Source organism: Ictidomys tridecemlineatus, chromosome Y (assembly GCF_052094955.1).
Source record: "Ictidomys tridecemlineatus isolate mIctTri1 chromosome Y, mIctTri1.hap1, whole genome shotgun sequence".
In the NCBI taxonomy this organism is placed as follows: Eukaryota; Metazoa; Chordata; class Mammalia; order Rodentia; family Sciuridae; genus Ictidomys; species Ictidomys tridecemlineatus.
The window spans coordinates 26,330,580-26,348,996 of NC_135494.1; the positions used below are offsets into that span (position 1 = coordinate 26,330,580).

The following is an 18,417-nucleotide window of genomic DNA, read 5'->3' on the forward strand; positions in this document are numbered from 1 at the left end:
CTGGGGCTATTTTTGTAAAGAATTTTACTCACAATTGGTCCACTGTAATCATTTTACATGAATATATAAATATATTCATACTAGGTTTTTTGGGGGGTGTATTTGGACACATTGCCTTTATTTTATTGATTTATTTTCACATAGTGCTGAGGATCAAACCAAGGGCCTCTCCTTTGCCAGCTGAGTACTCTATCACTGAGCAAAACCTCCAGTCCCTCTTGTGTATTGTTTATTAAAAATACTTTTACACAACTTTATACACATTCCTATATAATTACTTCTATCTCAGACATATTTTATAAAAAGTTCCTACATGGGCTGGGAGTATAGGTCAGCCACAGCACATTTGCCTTGCATGTCAGATGCCTTCTGTTCCATTCTCAGAGCACAATTTATAAATAAAAAATTAAATATCTATCCACAACTAAGAAAAACAATTAAGAAAATAATATAGAAGGTGCTTTAAAAAAGTTAACACAGCTCATAGTTGTATGTATTCATGATATAATTCAATTAACATATTAACTTTTTAAAAAAGAGTATGGTTCTATGGCTTCAAAGAGAATCACGTTATTTTACAGTCATTTATCATCATTTGTCTATCCCCAGTACTCTTCTATTCATGAATTCATCCTGTCCTCATTCAATACTATCTTGCCACTTATCCCGGTACCTTATCCCAGTAGCCACCGTTATACTTCCTGTCTGTATGAATTTGATTATTTCAAATATTTATTTTAACACTACCAAAGTACAAGATCAATGTGTTCTGGTGTATATGTGTACATGTGCACACACACACTTACACCTCCATATGCATTCAAAACATGGATTCATAACCAACTTCACCTTTTTCTTTTCACATTGATGTTTATAAATCCTCCTATCTTTCGCAAACATTCATTTATTTTGTTCCTGTACTTTGATGATTTCTACACTTAATGTCTCAGAGCATCTGGAGTTTATTTTGATAGACATAATGTGATAGGGATTGGATTTCATGTTCTTACCTACATCATTATGCATCTTTATAATGGTCCCACTACCTTTTATGGAATATTTTTTCTTCTCCAAATAATGGAAATGAGACCTTAGTGACATTACCAAGTGTTTTATTCATGAAAGTCTTTCCTGATCTCTCTTGTTAGTTCTGTCACTCTGTTCCTAGTTCCCACACTTCAGATATGATAATTCTCTATGTTAAGGTAACTCTTGGAGCTAAATATATGACTTATTTTATTTTTTCAAGATGATACTTTTCTGTTGGGTGTGATGGCCTATGCCTCTAATCCCAGTGTCTTGGGGAACTGAGGCAGGAGGATTGCAAGTTCAAAGCCAGCCTCAGGAGCTGTGAGGCACTAAGCAACTCAGTGAGACCCTGTCTCCAAATAAAATACAAAATAGAGTGTGGATATGGCTCAGTGGTTGAGTGCATCTGAGATTCAATTCCTGCTACCAAATGAAAAATTCAAATACACACACACACACACAAACACACACACACACACACACACACACACACACACACTTCTCAAATCTGTATTTTTTAACATTTTTGAAAATAACTTTTGATCTTCTTTTTTTTCTATCATGATTCCTTCTGCAAGGAAGATTTTATACAGATTGAAACAAGGAAGGTAGATAGCTGTTCAACATTTGCATCTCTCTAAAGGAACATACTTTACTTATTATTATGTGGTTCTTTATTTTCATAGTTTTATTTATGTGGAACGCAAAGACATAGAAGAACAACATCTGAGTGCTGCATATAACTTTTTAAATAGATATCAATGGGATCTTCCTCTCTGGGTTCAACCACATTATTTATTTTTATTGTCCTGGGCATGGAATTCTGGGGAGTTTAAACACTGAGCCTCATCACCATCCCTTTTTTATATTTTATTTAGAGTATGGCCTCAGTGAATTGCTTATGGCCTTTCTAAGTTGTTGTTGCTGGCTTAGAACTTGTCATCCTTCTGCCTCAGCCTCCATGTGACAGGAGACAAGGCTCAAGTACTTTTTTCTTAACACATAAGACACATCAATTTCTGTATCCAGGTGCTGCTGTCATCCTTGTCTTCTTTCCAGTATTAACGTCAATCTGGTGGAGCGAGTTTTTCTGAATGTACTGCCTTTTCTTAACCTCTTAGGATTTATTTACTCTCATCCTGTTCATAATTTTTTTCCTGCAGACTGAGCCCATCATACCTGCAGGCTTCTGCATACCATTACAGGAGCCTAGTAGAGTAATAATCTGGATTTCTGAATGTGGCCATGATCTACTGTTTCTTTGTCATGATCCTTAACTGGAATCCCGAGTTTGGACATGCTGATGACAGCACACTTGTCATTATTCCTGTGATGATGAGTCCTCAAGTATATACAATAGTGGAAAAGAGATTGACTAATTATATCACTGTGAAGAGAAACTAAATCACCAAATGAGAACTGTGTGACTGCCACAATTCTAGGCTCCAGGGACACTGAGCTTTACTCCGACCTTTATGGAATCAATATGACAACTTTGGAGAGAAATTGGCAGGCAATAGAGCCCAAACTCAGCAAGGGGGCTGCCATGGCCCTGCAGTAGAAATGAGTTGTTTCCAGTAGTCCTTGTGATCCGTCTTAGGGGTTTGGGTTTGATATGAAACAAGGCGGAAAATCACTGGAAAATTTCATGTCATAGGGTGACATTGTTTGTCTTCTTTTTTTCCCATGGTATTGAAAATTAGTTGATTATGGCCACATGTTGACCAAAGTCCTAATTGCTGTTCTACTTTTTAACATTTTTCATTGGCTTTAATTAGTTATACATGACAGTAGAATGCATTGATACACTTGGATAGGTAATATATCAATTGAGTGAGTATGTTTTTAAAAGTCCCCATGGCTTGCTGGTTCTGGAGCAGAGATAGAAGGCCTAGTGAGGCCTGGAGAATGCCAGGAGGAGGTTCCAACACCATGTGGAGGTCGGATGGAGCCATGCCTACCTTGGGCTGAAGCTCTGTCCAGGAGCCAGGAACCAGTGAAGACCCAATTTCTACCCACCACTACCTGATGCCCCATAGATCCTTGAGCTTGGCCAAGAATTGCCTCTGCTTTTCAGCAAACATCCTTTGGAGCTCAGGATTGGCCTAGAACTCCCATGATGACATGAAGCTACAGCCCAGGCAGAGGGTAGTCACAGATGTATCCCACCTCTGACTGAACCCTGCCAGAGCTCAGAATCAGCCCAGGAATGACCTTTCCCACTGTCAGATGCCTGTCAGAGCTCAGACTCCTTCAGGCACTGACTCCACCTACTGAAAGACACCTGCCAGAGTTGAGCCTCAGCCAACATCACCTAGCTGATTGTTGTGGAGCCTGGCCCAATTTAGGACTAGATTAGTCCTGCCACTGGCCAACCCCCACCAGTGCTCAGGCAAGACCCAGGACCGCCTCTTCCCCCAAGCAAACACCTTCTGGAGCTCAATCTGTAGCCTGATCAACGAAATCCAGCTGCAGGGGAGCTTGGACATGGGTAAGCACAGTTCCATTTATCCACAGGTGGACTCCTACAGAGGTCAGGCCCAGGACTGATTCCCCCAGATGAACTGCAGGTGAGCCTGGCAGAAGGTAGACAAAGGGCCATCTTGCCCCAGACTGACTCCCACTGCTGGGGACCTGGGAGATATATGTGCTCAAGCCAAATCAAGCTATTCAATTCCTCTACGACCTTCCTCTCTACCAAAATTGTGCCTACAGCAGGTCTGCCTGGGTTGTTCCAACTCTAAAAAGGATCACATGGACTCCATAGTGTTAGGTTACCAGTTGTTGTGAAGGTGAGACACAGGAATACATGCACATGGATCCCACATAATGCACGTATGGGAAATGCTAATGGTATGTTTCTTTTTAATTTTGCATAAAGAGGAAATACACAAGAACAGTGGTGGTATTCAGAATGCTTCATAATGGGCAGCACTGGCTTGGGCTACCTGGAATAGGTGCAACTTTAAATATTAATGATGACCCAGTCCTTTCCCAGGTCTGACAGCTTCAAAGCACACAGCAAGTGCCCTCATGCTCCACACTTGCCTGGCTCATGGCAGAGCACAGAGAATAAATTTCCAAATTTCAGTGGTCCAGATGATTTATTTTATTTTTTTCCCAGGTGGGAATTATGAGTGACTGTTTCTAATGTAGCAACTAGATGGCGCACAAAGAACAGGTTGTGGCCACATGTGTGTCCTTCTCTCCTCCCCCAAAGGGCTCCAGAACACGTGAAACAGATTGGCTTTGCCTACTCTCCTCTGAGCGTGAGCAGGGAGGCTCCCTTCTGTTACCTACCTGGTTCAGCTAGCACCTGGAATCTGGAAGGTTGAAAAGGCACCACCTTCCTCTCCACATCAGTGCAGGCCCCAAGGCTATATGGTTGCCTGGTGGACTTATCCCCTCAAAAGTCTTTACTGTTTTTATTTCTAATGAATGGTGCTCCTTATGAAAATTTTAAGCAACATATGGATAAATCACAATCCCCGCACCCCCTGTATGGCTCCCATTCCAAATAGTTTATCTAAGTCAAAGCTGTGTAGAGAGAGCTGGCTGGACAAAGAGATGAGGGTGGACATTACACCTTGTACCATGAGATCCTGCTCTGCATTCTTGGAACATTTTATAACAAATCATCAGAGTCATAAAATTTTATATTTTATATTTCTGTCTTTGATTAATTATATATTTTATGGTTTTATTTAATAGTGAAAGAAAGTCTTAAAGATGACTCATTAAGAAGGTATGAATTTATAGATTTTAAATAAAAAATGTGTATTAACTAAGTGGAGAGTGAAGGTAGAAGGATTTGTTGAGTATTCTAGTGTGGGACAGACACTACATTCAGTTAACACTTGTTTCTTAAAGTTATCTTATAAGCACTTTGAAAGTATCTGTGCTATTATAATCTGTTAATTCCTAATAAAGAGCTGTCATTCATAGAAGTTGACTATTTGTTCCATATTTGTGTAATTAATAAGTTTCAGGCCTGTGTTTAGACTGTAGTCTTACCTGGCTGACAACTCCATTGTGTTGTTCCACTGTACAGGTTGATACCAAGTGGGACCTATGTAGGAAAAATTTATTTCAATGTGTCTGACAAATGTATTCTAAATAACATATAGATTTACATTTTAACTTTCATATTGTGTATCATCAATTTAGAAAGTCAAAGGCAGTTGTGTGTTAATTCTGATTTATATTTTACCTGATAATTCAGGTTGTAGTCCAAGAATTTGTCCCGATATTGACAGTTCCACTAGTAATCAGGATTTTTTCTTAATATATCAAAAGTTTTTATGGAAAATCTCACAGAGCTATAGCCTCATAGTTTCTAATAAACAAGAAGATCGGGGAAGTGTTGTAGAGAAATTATTTTACTGAAAGTTATGAATAACATTACTTAGACAATGTTGTATTACTTATATTAATCCTTATAGGACATTCTAATTTCTCTACTTCCTGATTTTCCAGTTAGTTTCTCTTCAATTACTACCCCTAACAATTTTATGAAGACTTTTACTTTTATACTTTTTTCTTTTTTTATAACTATAACCTTTTATTTAATTTCTATTTGTATTTTCTGTTTTGTTCTCTTTGAGTTTCTGTTTTATTTTGTCATTTGAATATTATTTTTTTCTTTTGACAGATCAAAAGTTTAGAAATCTCAGAATTTTAAGGAATTTTAGAAACCTTCTAGTCTTTCAGCATGTGTTCTACATGCCAGCCAAATGATAGTTTTGAGGATGTACCTGGAACTTAAATATATTAAAGGGAGTTTTCTTGGTACAAACAATGACAACAATGAAATTTAAACTCCAGTTTTTAAATTCTGAGCTCAGTATATTTTCTGGTTATCATTTTTAAGGTGATTTTTTAAATAATAGATTGAAGATTGACTATAGGAACCCAACTAAAGAGGACTAGACTAGAATTTTTAAATGAACACAGTGGTAGAGGATCAAAATTTAACTAGTGAAAGAAAGGGCTATAAAAGTATTCACCCAGAGTAACAATACTGTGTTGGGTAGGAATAAGCATTTTAAAAAAGAGACCAAAATCTTAGGATTTATGAATAGTTTGATGAGCACAAAACAGGAATGAAGAACACAGAATATTAAAAGCTCTCTATAAAGGCATATTAATAAAAAATTTAGAGGAAGTCTTAATAGCTTGTATTTTGCCTGTTTTCATCTCTGCAATGCAAGAATGGATTAGAGACTAGTAAAACAGACTGTGGAAATAGCTAGAATACATGAATCTGTGGCACAAAACAGGTTTTCATTCACTTTCACTTTCTTTCCAAATTGCTGATGTCCTTAAAATGTACATGTAGTCTGGGCAAAGGAGTGATTGGCAGGGAAAGTTATTATAAAGCTTCAGATGAGTAGTTGGAAAGGTATTCAGACAGGCCAATGATTGAGACTCCACTTAGTTTAACCTTGTGTCAGAAATCTGAATATTCAAGGGATGTAGATTTCAAGTTCAGAGACTGCCACTGAGTTTTGCAGATGAGTGACTGGGAAATGGGTTCTTAGAGGAAGGGAGGGTATTTACATAATAGCTAGGGAAACAGAGGTACAAATACCAAGACCGCTTTTCTGGCAGTCTTTTCCCCTGGGTGTCTGAGTGCTTGTAAAGGTTTTAAAGGGCTTACTAGTTTATGAGGACCTGAATAAAGTGAGACCTGTACCGGAAAAATTAATTTTATAATTTATTTCAATGTTTCTGACAAAGGTATTTTAAATAACATATATATTCACTTTTTAACTTTCAATAATTTTTAAAGTTCCAGAAAACACTGTGCATTATTTGTGGGTAGAGGGAATAAATAGTGTACTATTATTGTTGATTTCCATGCTGAAGAACAACATTGCTTAGTATTTGACTCCTGGATATTCAGGAGAGAGAACTGTGCCTCTTGTTATCTTGTCTTGTGTTTCCAGAGGTTTGTTTGAGTTCAAGTGAAAAAAAAATTGTCAGCCATTAATTGGGTTTTAAATTCAGCCTTCAAGACAGGCAATTTGCAAGAACAAATTATTATCTGTTTCTGCTCATGTACTGGCTATTGCTCTGAATTGGAACTAAGAGTGCCTTAATATCTATATTGAATATTTTATAGATTCACAGCAGTAGAGTCAGAAAGAGGTGAACACAAGCTATTTTTTTAATTGGAGGTCATATTTTAATTAATCAATCAAGAAACACCATTTAATAAGTTATACCTTAAATTAATCAGAGTTTATTTTAAAAAGAAAACTATTCACCATTTTTGTTATACATTTTTGCTTTAAAGATCTATCAAAAAATCACACTCAGATGATTCCTTGTTTACAATGGTTCAGGACACCTATGAAGCTCCTATTAAGGTAAAGTGATTTTTTGTAAAAAAAAAAACTCATGTTCTTGCTCTGAATTTTGTGTTTTAAGATGTTAATGCTGAAAATTTAGCTGTATTTTTTCTTATATTTTATGTGAATATTTGCTAAGAATCCATTTTAAAGAATTATGTTGATTTTTTTAAAAAAATGCTTTTTGTATCACTGTTTTCTCAAGTACTTGGGGATCGTGGGGGCTGGAAGTAACAATGGGCTGTGAAATATATAGTGAAAAAAATTGCATTAGAAACAGCTTTCTAACTGTAGAGGAAATTTAATATTTATTCAAGGATTTTTCGTATCAGTTTTCATTACTGTGGTTTTTAAATAATTCTTACATGACTTACAATACTCATGCCTAAATTAATTTTTATAAAATTGTGAAATTTTCCCGGTGCCTTTAGTTTGGAATATATAATATACATTGCACATAACTTTTCTTTTTTTACTTGGACCCTTGATATTTTGGTATCATAGCTTTTGAGGAGACCTATATTCTCTATTTCTTTCCATGGCTCCATATTTATACTAAAGTAATATTGGAAATTATGACAACCCAGAAATCTAGAATCTTTATCTTAATACTTGTATTAAAATGGCTTGCATATCCATACTTTGAGTCTTTCCACTAAAAGTGACAGTAATTTTTTTAAAAAAAACTCTAAGTAAATAGGAGAAAAATTAGAAGAACAGAAAGAAGTACTAGGTCCTGAATTAGAACAAATTATATTCTATGCTTTTATAATTATATTCTAGTATATAACTTTTATTTTGACGTATAACTGAAAAGAACCAATAAAAATTCTAAAGAAATTTGAGGTAATAAAATTTTCTAAAAATTTACTCTTCATCTAATCAAAGAATAAATGGTGTGTGTAAAGTAATAACCAGTTCTAGAAGCAGAAACACTCAATAAATGTATTGTTTAATACTTTAGTTTCAGAATTGTTGTTTTTCCATTATAGTTTCTTAAAATATATAAATTCTATGTAAAATTTTGAAATTTCAAATTTTAGATATTTTTGTATTTACTTACTTTAATGTATATTGTAAAACACTAATATTTTTATGAACTATTCCAGGATAGGAAATATATTTGCAAATATCCTGAAGAAGCTAAAATAAGGTTAAATGTAAATGATATCTTTTTTTTTTGAAATTACTTTAATTTTATTTTAGTTATGAAGTGCTAATTGATAAAATTTATTATTCATCTATTTTTATGTTGAACATTTCCTCCTCTAGTTTTCCATGTGAGAGAAATATATGATATTTGTTTCCTGAGTCTGGCTTATATTATTTAACATTATGCTTCCCTGTTTTATTCATTTTCCTAAAATTAACTTAGTTTTGTTGTTCTCTATGCATAGAAATCTTCTTTGTTTATATATACCACATTTTCTTTATCCATTCTTTTATTAACTAGCATCTAGCCTGAATCTATAACTTGCCTATTATTAATAGTGTCATGGCAAGATGGGCATATGTATATTTCTAAAATAAGCTGAGTTTAATATTTTCTGGTAAGTACTGAGAAGTATATTTGAATAATAAAGTAGTTCTATGTTCAGTTTTTGAGTAGCCTTCATATGAATTTCCATAGTGATATATTAATTTATGTTTCTGCCATTCACATGTAAGAGATTTTTCTTCTAATCTTCCCAGTATTATTTGCCTTCTTGATGATTGCTTTTTTGAATGGTGGAAAATGGGAGCTTTATGTTGTTCTGATTTGCATATTCCCAATTAATAAAGATGTTATGGTTTTTATTTTTTCCCCTAAAGTGTTGGCCATTTGTATCTCTTATTTTGAGAACTAGCTGTGCATTTGCTCATTTATTGAAAAGGTTTTTGTTTTTCTGGTAGTAAGATATTTGCATTAATATTTTTAGGATATAAATCCTCTATCAGAAGAATAGCTGGCAAAGCTTTTCTCCATTTCTGGAGGCTACCACTTCTTACTTTTTTGTGTTTCACTTACTATGCAGGAATTTTTCAGTTTGATGCACCCTCTCTTTTTTTTATTGGTTGTTCACAACATTACAAAGCTTTTGACATATCATATTTCATACATTAAAATCAAGTGGATTATGAACTCTCATTTTACCCCAAATACAGATTGAAGAATCACATTGGTTACACATTCACATTTTTACATATTGCCATATTAGTGACTGTTGTATTCTGCTACTTTTCCTATCCTCTACTATCTCCCCTCCCCTCCCCACCCATCTTCTCTCTCTACCCCATTCACTGTAATTTATTTCCCTCCTTGTTTATTATCCCATTCCCCTCACAACTTCTTATATGTAATTTTGTATAACAATGAGAATCTCTGATGCACCCTCTCTTATCCATTGTTGCTCTTATTTTCTGAGCTGCAGGTTGCTCTATTAAGGAAGTTATTGCCTACATACTGAAGTGTTTTTCATACATTTTCTTTTAGTATTTGTGAACCTTCTAGTCTGGTACATATGTCTTTAGTCCTTTCTGAATAAACTCTTGTACAGTGTTAGAAAATAGGCATCTAGGTTTCTTCTTTTACATATAGATATCTAATTTTTCCAACACTATTTCTAAAATGTTGTTTGTCTTTTCTCCAAAATATGTTTTTGGTGTCTTTTCCTAGTATCACATGACTGTACCCCTGGGTTTGCTCTCTGACTTCTTTTTTATCCATTGGTCTATGGGTCTTTCTTTACATTAGGACCATGTTTTTTTATTACTATGGCTCTGTTTTATATTTTGAAGCTGGGCATTGTGGTTTATCCATTGTTTCTCTTATGATCAGTATCACTTTGTCTAAGTATTTTTTTGTTTCATCTGAGATATGCTTTAAGGCCATAAAGCAGAAACCCTGTATGTGGCTTGCTCTGCTTTACATAGGTGGTGCTGAAGGCTTAAACAAATTGCTGTCACTGAGCCCCCACATCATGACAGGAAATAGATACATTATTATCATCACTGAACAAGGAGAACAAAGTGTAGGATCTGTGAAGTTGAGTAACTTCAGGATGATCACCTTGGTAGAAAAAGTCCTAGACCTCAGGCCCCCCAGTGCCAGAGACTGTTCTCTTATCTACTTTTCTGGAGCCCTTGCAGAATCAGCATGTGAATAACAACAACAATAACAAATCAACTAAAAACAAAAAGCACCCTACTTCCTCTGCATAGTGAAAGTGAACACAATGCAAATTTGGGAGAATGAGAAACTTTATCTCTATAATTTGATTTTTAAAAAAAGTACTAAAATCAGTTCATCACAAAACCATATAAATAAACACTATCTATCTATAAGAAACATCTGCAAAAAAATGCTAAGAAATATCTCATAAAAATGAAGTATTATATTTTTGTCTGCCTTCAAAAGTAATATATTACTCATTTTTAGTTTAACTAACTGCTATTACTCAAGTGATTATATTTTTGCTCTAAATTGAAGCTTAACAGAATTACATTTATTACAATAGTATTTTGTAAATAAAAATGGTTTAAATATGAATCTTATGAGTCAATTATTTCCAGGTAATTTATTCTAAGTAGTGTAACTTAAATTTGATTAATTTACATAACCAACATTGGAAATATTATATACATAACCTTTTTGTAAGGGACATTTTAAAATCTAAACAAAGCTTGTGCCTTTATATAAATAAATATACTTTTTATGATTATACCAAATGTAAAAAAAATTATGCTTAGGTGAAAGATTTTAAATGATTTAATAATAGAAATCAGCTAGGTACCTTTTTCTTTTTCTATAAAAGAAGAATAACTATACCATATTAAGAACATACAAGAAAATACAACTATGTCATGTAAATAGGAGATTTCAAATATAAAAAAATCTAGTTCTAAAAAAATTTTTGAATTTGTAAACCACATTTTAAGTTTCCTCAGGTCCCATTGTTTCTTAAATCCTTTATTTTATGCTCATTTGCATAAAATTAAAAAAAAATGTATTCTGCCCTGGCCTAGGTCTTCTTTTAATTTTTGCATTGAGAGGCAGGTCTTGAAGGTATGATGTGCTCATTCAATGAAGAGGTAGAATGGGGAATTTCAAGGGTTAAAATTATATTCCAATGAGTAAAAAATTGTACAAAAGCACAGGTTGTATATGCAGGGACTTATCTGTCTTTAAATAATTAGGCTTATTCATAGTGGTGAAGCAGAGTAAGAAATGAGAAATGTAAGCAGATATATTTTTAGATCAATAGACAGTAGCCAGATAAACCCAGAATGAGTACCATTGAAAATATTAAGAAAGAAGTAAAAATGAAACAGGGAAATGAGTAGCATGCATTTGCCAAAGTGCATTACAATGTAGGCCTCATGGATTTTCAGATTCCCACATGGGGGCCTGGAAGGGTGTACAGTGAAAAAATTTAATGAATTGGCATGAGATTTTTGGGAATAAATGGAAAAATCTTCATTAATGATTGTGCATTTTGATGAAAAAAAATTAATGAGATATTACAGCATCTGAAAATAAAAGAGAAAGGGATCTCATAGATGTATCTCTGTGAGCATTATTCTCTATCAGAATTTCAGGAATCTTGGTGTGCATGTACATATGTGTAAGGAAGATGGGAGACATATGATGCTTTAAATTATCTGAAGGGTTAAAAAAAAAGATAGTAAATGGGAATCTAAATGAGGGGTTAACACAGCTACAGCAGTATAAGGAACAAGTTGAGCTGTATATTAAGAATCTGAAAAACTGTTTAAAGGAGTAGAAAATAATATCAGATCCAGGATAATGGTAGTTAATTCAGCTTGCTTTGGAGAGATTTGAGGCATGATTCTATTGTTTCTTTAGCAGTTGGAAAAAAATAAAGGAGAAAGTATTTGAACATCAGTTGCAATTTCTAATTTATTTATTTAAGAAACAATATTGCTGAATATTAATCCCAATTATTTTAAATTTAATTTACTTATTTTAATCATGAAAAGAATATAAGAAAAATGTGATTAGTAGTATTAATTATTTCTTCTCTGTTGAAAAATTTTAGAAGCAATGGATGTTATATTTTATTTTAGACATTTTTTAGAAATATTTTTTATGACCATGTAGAAAAAAAATTGAGTAAGAATTTTTAAAAAAATCTATATTTGTATTTAATTAATTGATTTGAATCAAATTATTTGGCTCCATATACTTGTTTAAATTTTAATTCATGAGTGCTAATTTATTTATATGCCAGTGTGATTCCAAGTACATAATATATAAACAAGACAGGCCTGTATGAATGGAAATGCCAGGTATAGAATCTAATAGCAATGATGGACACTGAAATCAAAGGTTTCAAATAGATGGCTATTTGTCCCTGATAGTTATCAGATTTATTCCTATCATCACTATGTTTATATCTTCCTATGGATGTATTAAAATAAATTTGTGAATGTATTTGATGGTTAACCCTGGAGAAACTGGCCTTTGAACAAAGACAGTAAGTAGAAACCTTTAGAGTTAGATAAAATAAGACTGATCAGAAAAATACATTAACTAACATAGAATATAAAAAAACTTAAATAGCCACAATATTGACTTTTTCATCAGGTCAGAGTGTACTTTTTTCTCAGGTGCAAGTCAGTTCAGATATAAACAATGTGGAAACCTGAGAAATTCTCAAAAGAAAACAAAACAGAATTAAAGAAATCTTATACATTTGGTATCTATTTTTTTCTTTCTTTCCTGTAACAGTAGTTAAGAAAGCCAGCTGAAAAAATGTATGATAGCCAGCCAAGCCGTTTTGACTTAAAAAGACACTTTTTCTTCTCTTGTTGAATTGAGCAGCCACCTCAGAAAAAACTCTAAGTTAAAATTAAAACAAAAGGGAGATTTATTTAGCTGGCAAGTTATTTTCTGCCACCTATAGAGATTGATGCTCTGTGGGAGAACTACAATTTTCATGACTGTGTCTTGAAAATTAAGAATGGAAAACACACACACAAACACACACCCACACATACTCACACACACAAAAAAATATATTTAGGAATTTTTCTCAGCATCACACAAGCAAAGATTTTACAGAGGCTAAAAAAAGCAGTTAGCTTAATCACATCTTATGTCCACAAACGTGCTGGATAACCATATCCTGGGTTTCAGCTGAGTGGGGGGCACATAATCTATTTTAAAGTCACGTAGACTCATGAATGTACTCAAACCAAGGGCGTAGCTCACCATGACCACCACCATATCCTGAGTTGGGTACATTCTGTGGGGTACAGAAAAACAATTTTTGAAAAAAGAAACTTTCCATTTCAGTGTTTCAAAAACAGCTCTTATAAGAGTTATTTTTTAATAGAAGGCAGCAAAATTGAGTCATAAATCTTATGTCTATGTAAGTTTTTATTAATCTATAACCTATAACTTATACTCTTACTGATTTTTTTGATTACTTTACACCACAACATTGTCTGAACTGATTTTTATAAATCTAGTAAATCTTGTAGCACCTGTAATTTATATTTTGAATGTAAGACTAGGCATGATAGAGATGCAGCAGAAGCTAAGAAATAAGGAACTGCTGTAACCAGTTTTTTTATAAGATGATTTTCTGTTTAAAAAAATTGTGATTTGTAGTTGGACAAAATACATGTAATTTATTTACTTATTTTTTATGTGGTGCTGAGGATCAAACTCAGTTCCTCACACATGCTAGGTGACAGCTCAACTGCTGAGTCATATCCTCAGCCCCATAAAATTATTCTCTTAAAGTATGATATTGTAGTTTATATTCTTTCTTGAAAGTTACTTCTCCTTCTTCATTTTTGTCTTAAATCTTCGAGGGTTATTGAGATTAGTATTGTAAGTTGATTTTTCCCAATGATTGTGCCACAATCACATCATTATTCATGAATAATAATCCTCTTCTTTATATTTAATATTTTGCCTTTTAAATTTTACAGTAAATTTACTCCCCTTCCAAGGCTGTTACTGTACACTAAATATTCTGTCACACAAGCAGGTTTGATATTGTTAAGTGCTGTTGTTTAAAGATCTGATATTTTAGAAATGTTCTAGTGTTTAATAATAAGGTGGCACTGCCTCATTGCTTTTTTTTCCTTCTATAAGTTATTTCTATTGATTCTGTTAATATATAATTTCTAATGGTATTTTATTGTATTTATTACTTTGTATGAGTAGACAACATGGGAGAGACCTACTATATTATTAGTATCCATCAGCTTGAATTTGTTAAATTTGAAATTTTTGCATGAGCCATTTTAGCATATTCTGTGATTTGAAAAGTTATCAGTTACAGTGACTTAAAAGTATAGATGTTTTCCTGAGTGTTTGGGCAAATTCAGATAAAATTTAATTAGTATTCTAAGAGCCGTCCTGTTTTAAAACAGGAATTATTTAGAAAGTGATAGATCATAGTCCTTAGTTGCCTTGCTTAAATTTTTTAAAAAATAATCAAACTTGTAATTTATGAGGTCTTTCCTCAAATTAGATTATGCATGTGTTAGTGTGGAAGAGTGCTAAGATTACTCTACTGATTCATTGTTCAACATCTGAAAAGGGAGTTTTGTCTAGTTAATTTAAAAAAGCCACAGTAAAGCCAAAAAATAGGGTCAATGTCTTAATAAATTATTGGACTTCTGTTTGTGACTTCATTTGCTTAATTATGTTCATGTTAAATTTCTTAAAAAATTTTGCAGTCTCATACAGTTTAAAATAAAAATCACATTAAATATTCCAGGACACAGAGATGCTATTTAATAATTTATAATTTCTCTTATATCAATGCAGTACCAATATGTCCTTAATAGTAGTTTGAATTTTCCATTTTAAAATTACTCAGCCTGTACTTGTGGGCACTTTAGGAGAATGCTCTGTTGGAGGTCCAAAGAGTCTATAGTTCTGCCATTTAAAAATACATGGGGCTGGGGCTGTAGCCGAGTGACAGATTGCTTCTCTAGCATATGTGAGGTACCGGGTTCAAACCTCAGCACTATATAAAGATAAAAAAATAAAATAAATGCTTGTTTTCCATTTACAACCACACCAAAAAAATTAAAGAAAAAAATAAATATATGTAAAGATAAAAAATGGTAAATAAAAAAGGTAGCATGCTAACTAATGAGAATACAAGTTATTGGTTTAAAGGATTGAAACCATGCAATTTAAGGAAGAGAACTTTAAGTTATTGGACATAAAGCAAGTCTACAAGTAACCAGTGCAAAGCCTACATCAGTAGGTATAAATTTGTTTTATAGTTTAACAAATTCTACTTAAATATTTGTTTCTTTTCCTTTCCACTTTCGAGGATTAAATTGATTGTAAAGATATAATTGATTTAGTCACATGCATAAGTTTTAATGAAAGTGTATACTGTTGCTTTAATTTAATTCTTTGTTAACTAGAGGCTGGTTCACTTTTTTAATAAACTATCTTTCTCCAAAGAAGCTATGTATCACACACATTTTTTTTTGAAAGACAGAAACTTGTAGGTCAAAACCAATGTTGTTTAAATTCGTTTTGAATAGTTATTGTTTGGATGAGACCTTATTTGAAAATTTTAGGAAAAAATGTTAGTAATTCAATTTTCAGCTTGCAGCCAGCCAGTGTTCTGGCTATAGAAAACAGAAATTCCCTAAACCATGAAAGTTTAAAGAATTTACTTAAGAGGAGATGAGTTTAAAAAATAACCAAATAATAAATAAACAAATAAGTAAAACAAAAAATAAAGTGGAAGAGGGGAGTTTAGGGGCTTTGGAAGCATCTGAGGTAGCTCAGAAGATAAGGGATTCATAGAGACAAGAAATGCAATGAAGTGAGCCTGACACTCTTGGAAAGGTAAGGCTTAAAATAGGCATGTTGCTAAGATGCAGAGCCCTTATAGTACAAAAGGAAAGGTTTCAGTTTGTTAACACTTTTCTTTCAACATAGTAATCTTACTAACCTGTATTAGTTTATTAATGCCACAGATAAATGTGTAATCTCTAGGGTACTAACACAAAGATAATAAAGTAGAACCAGTAGAGGGAAAATGTAATATCTGAATATATGCTTAATGCAATAGAAAAAAAATCAGAGAAAAAAAGAATATATAAGACTGAACCTTTTCAGAAAATAGATTATCCTTGTTCAAGACTCCGTACATAAACTTTAAAGGATTGAAACCATGCAATTTAAGGAAGAGAACTTTATGGCACATAAATGGTAATATAGAAGCTTTTAAAAGAATATGAGATGAATAGAAGAACATTGAATGGAAATGGACAAAATACTACAATTAAAATTATAGACATAGTATTATGGAATGAAGAAGTGGTGTGGGGATTGTGACATTGAACAAACCTGGGTGTGTGTCTTGGAGGCACCATGGCTGCTAGGAGCCTGAGGAATTCCTTGGGAGGAGGCAATGGTGCCTCTATTGTTGCACCTGATCAGTTTTCTAGCAGGAGAATGATCATAGATGTGGTGCCACATGAGATTGCTAACAAGCCTGGAACACAAAACAGTGACCCAGTAATCACGAAATTGATATTTGCAAAACCGATTAATAGTAAAGCAGTTACAGAATGGAAAACTCAAGTATCACCATCAGTCATTGCAGGTAAGGTTCTTTCACAGTCTACCCGTAGATTTACATCAAAGACCAGAATAATATCTGAAAGTGGTGTTATTGTATCAACTTTTAATTCAATAATGCAGATGCCAAATAAAATAGCCATCCCACCTTTGAAATCACAAAATAAGGCAATGGAATTCAGATGTGCAGACAATCACTGTGGGAGGAGTGGACATATTACAATTTAAGACAAGTATTTCTTTGGAAACTGCTCCCAGTTCCTCTAGAACTTCTGGAAAATGCACAGCAGATTCAAGTACTTTTGAAGAAAATTTTATTATGTCTTATTTGTTACTGCCACTACAGCCACTATCTTAACCCAACCAGTTAGTAACAATCCGGGTACAAGCACTAAGTCTTTTTAGGAAGCAAAGCCAGTGGTTGTTAATACAACCCCAGTGCAGATATCAGTTCCATTTCTTCAAGCTCAGGCTATCCAACAAGTTTTCCCAAAATCCATCAATCCAGCTTCACAAATAGTATCTAACATCCAACCACAGCAATAGCTTATGATGCTTCTCATCCCACTGCCACGGATCCAGCCCATCTTCCCTAACCAGCTCCAGGAACAGGAATTATGGGTTATGCAGTGCCTCAAACTCAGTACATTACTCAGCTACAGAAGTCTTCATATGTGTGTATAGCAGTCAGCTCTAATTTCATTGGAACATCTGGTACCCAGACCCACCCAAGTCTTCCATTCAATGGCATAATCCCATCAGTATCTGCCAGTCAGACCCGAAACCCCTGTAATTGTACAAAATCACTGTTTGAAATTAGACTGTGATTGCTTTGTGAAAGGCAAATTTTGTAACAGTTTCAGTTTTATTAATTGTTATAACAATAGATAACATGAAAATGAAAAGCAAAAATCAATAAAGGCATGTCTTGACAGAAATACAGAAGATAAGCCTAAGACAGAAAAAGAAAACGGGGAGAATCATATCATTGTCATAGCAAGGAATGTAATTGCCAATATCAGAATGTCTTAAAAAGTACTGAATGCTATGAGACAAAAATAATGTGTTCCTCAATATGTAAATGTGTTGGCTCAAGAATTTTGAAGAAGGCACCATAAGAAAGAAATGGATGAATTTGGCAGTTAAAGCTGAAGTAAGAGTGCAGCAACAAGCAGCAGGAAAGCTAAATTATCTTCTGAGATTATTTAAGACATGCTTAATAGGCCAATACTAGCTTTGAATACTGAAGGAGGAAAGTTGCCATTTATGTTTATCATTAAGGAAGTAGTCTTTGGCTTAACACCCAGGTAGAGCGGGCAGACAAGAAGAGAGAATCAAAGACAGCAGCAGAGTGGGTGATTTTTGAGGCATTGGCTGATGTTTGATGTACATTATCAAGTCTGTAGGAAAAGCAAAAACTGATCCTAGTACCATGAATTTTTAACTCTTGCACAAGACTGA

General features: G+C 33.6%; 1 pseudogene; it reads left to right on the forward strand.

Moving 5' to 3' along the window:
* Positions 1-16,746: 16,746 nt before the first annotated feature.
* Positions 16,747-17,988, forward strand: LOC144371907 (protein lin-54 homolog pseudogene; annotated as a pseudogene).
* The last annotated feature ends 429 nt before the right edge of the window (positions 17,989-18,417 follow it).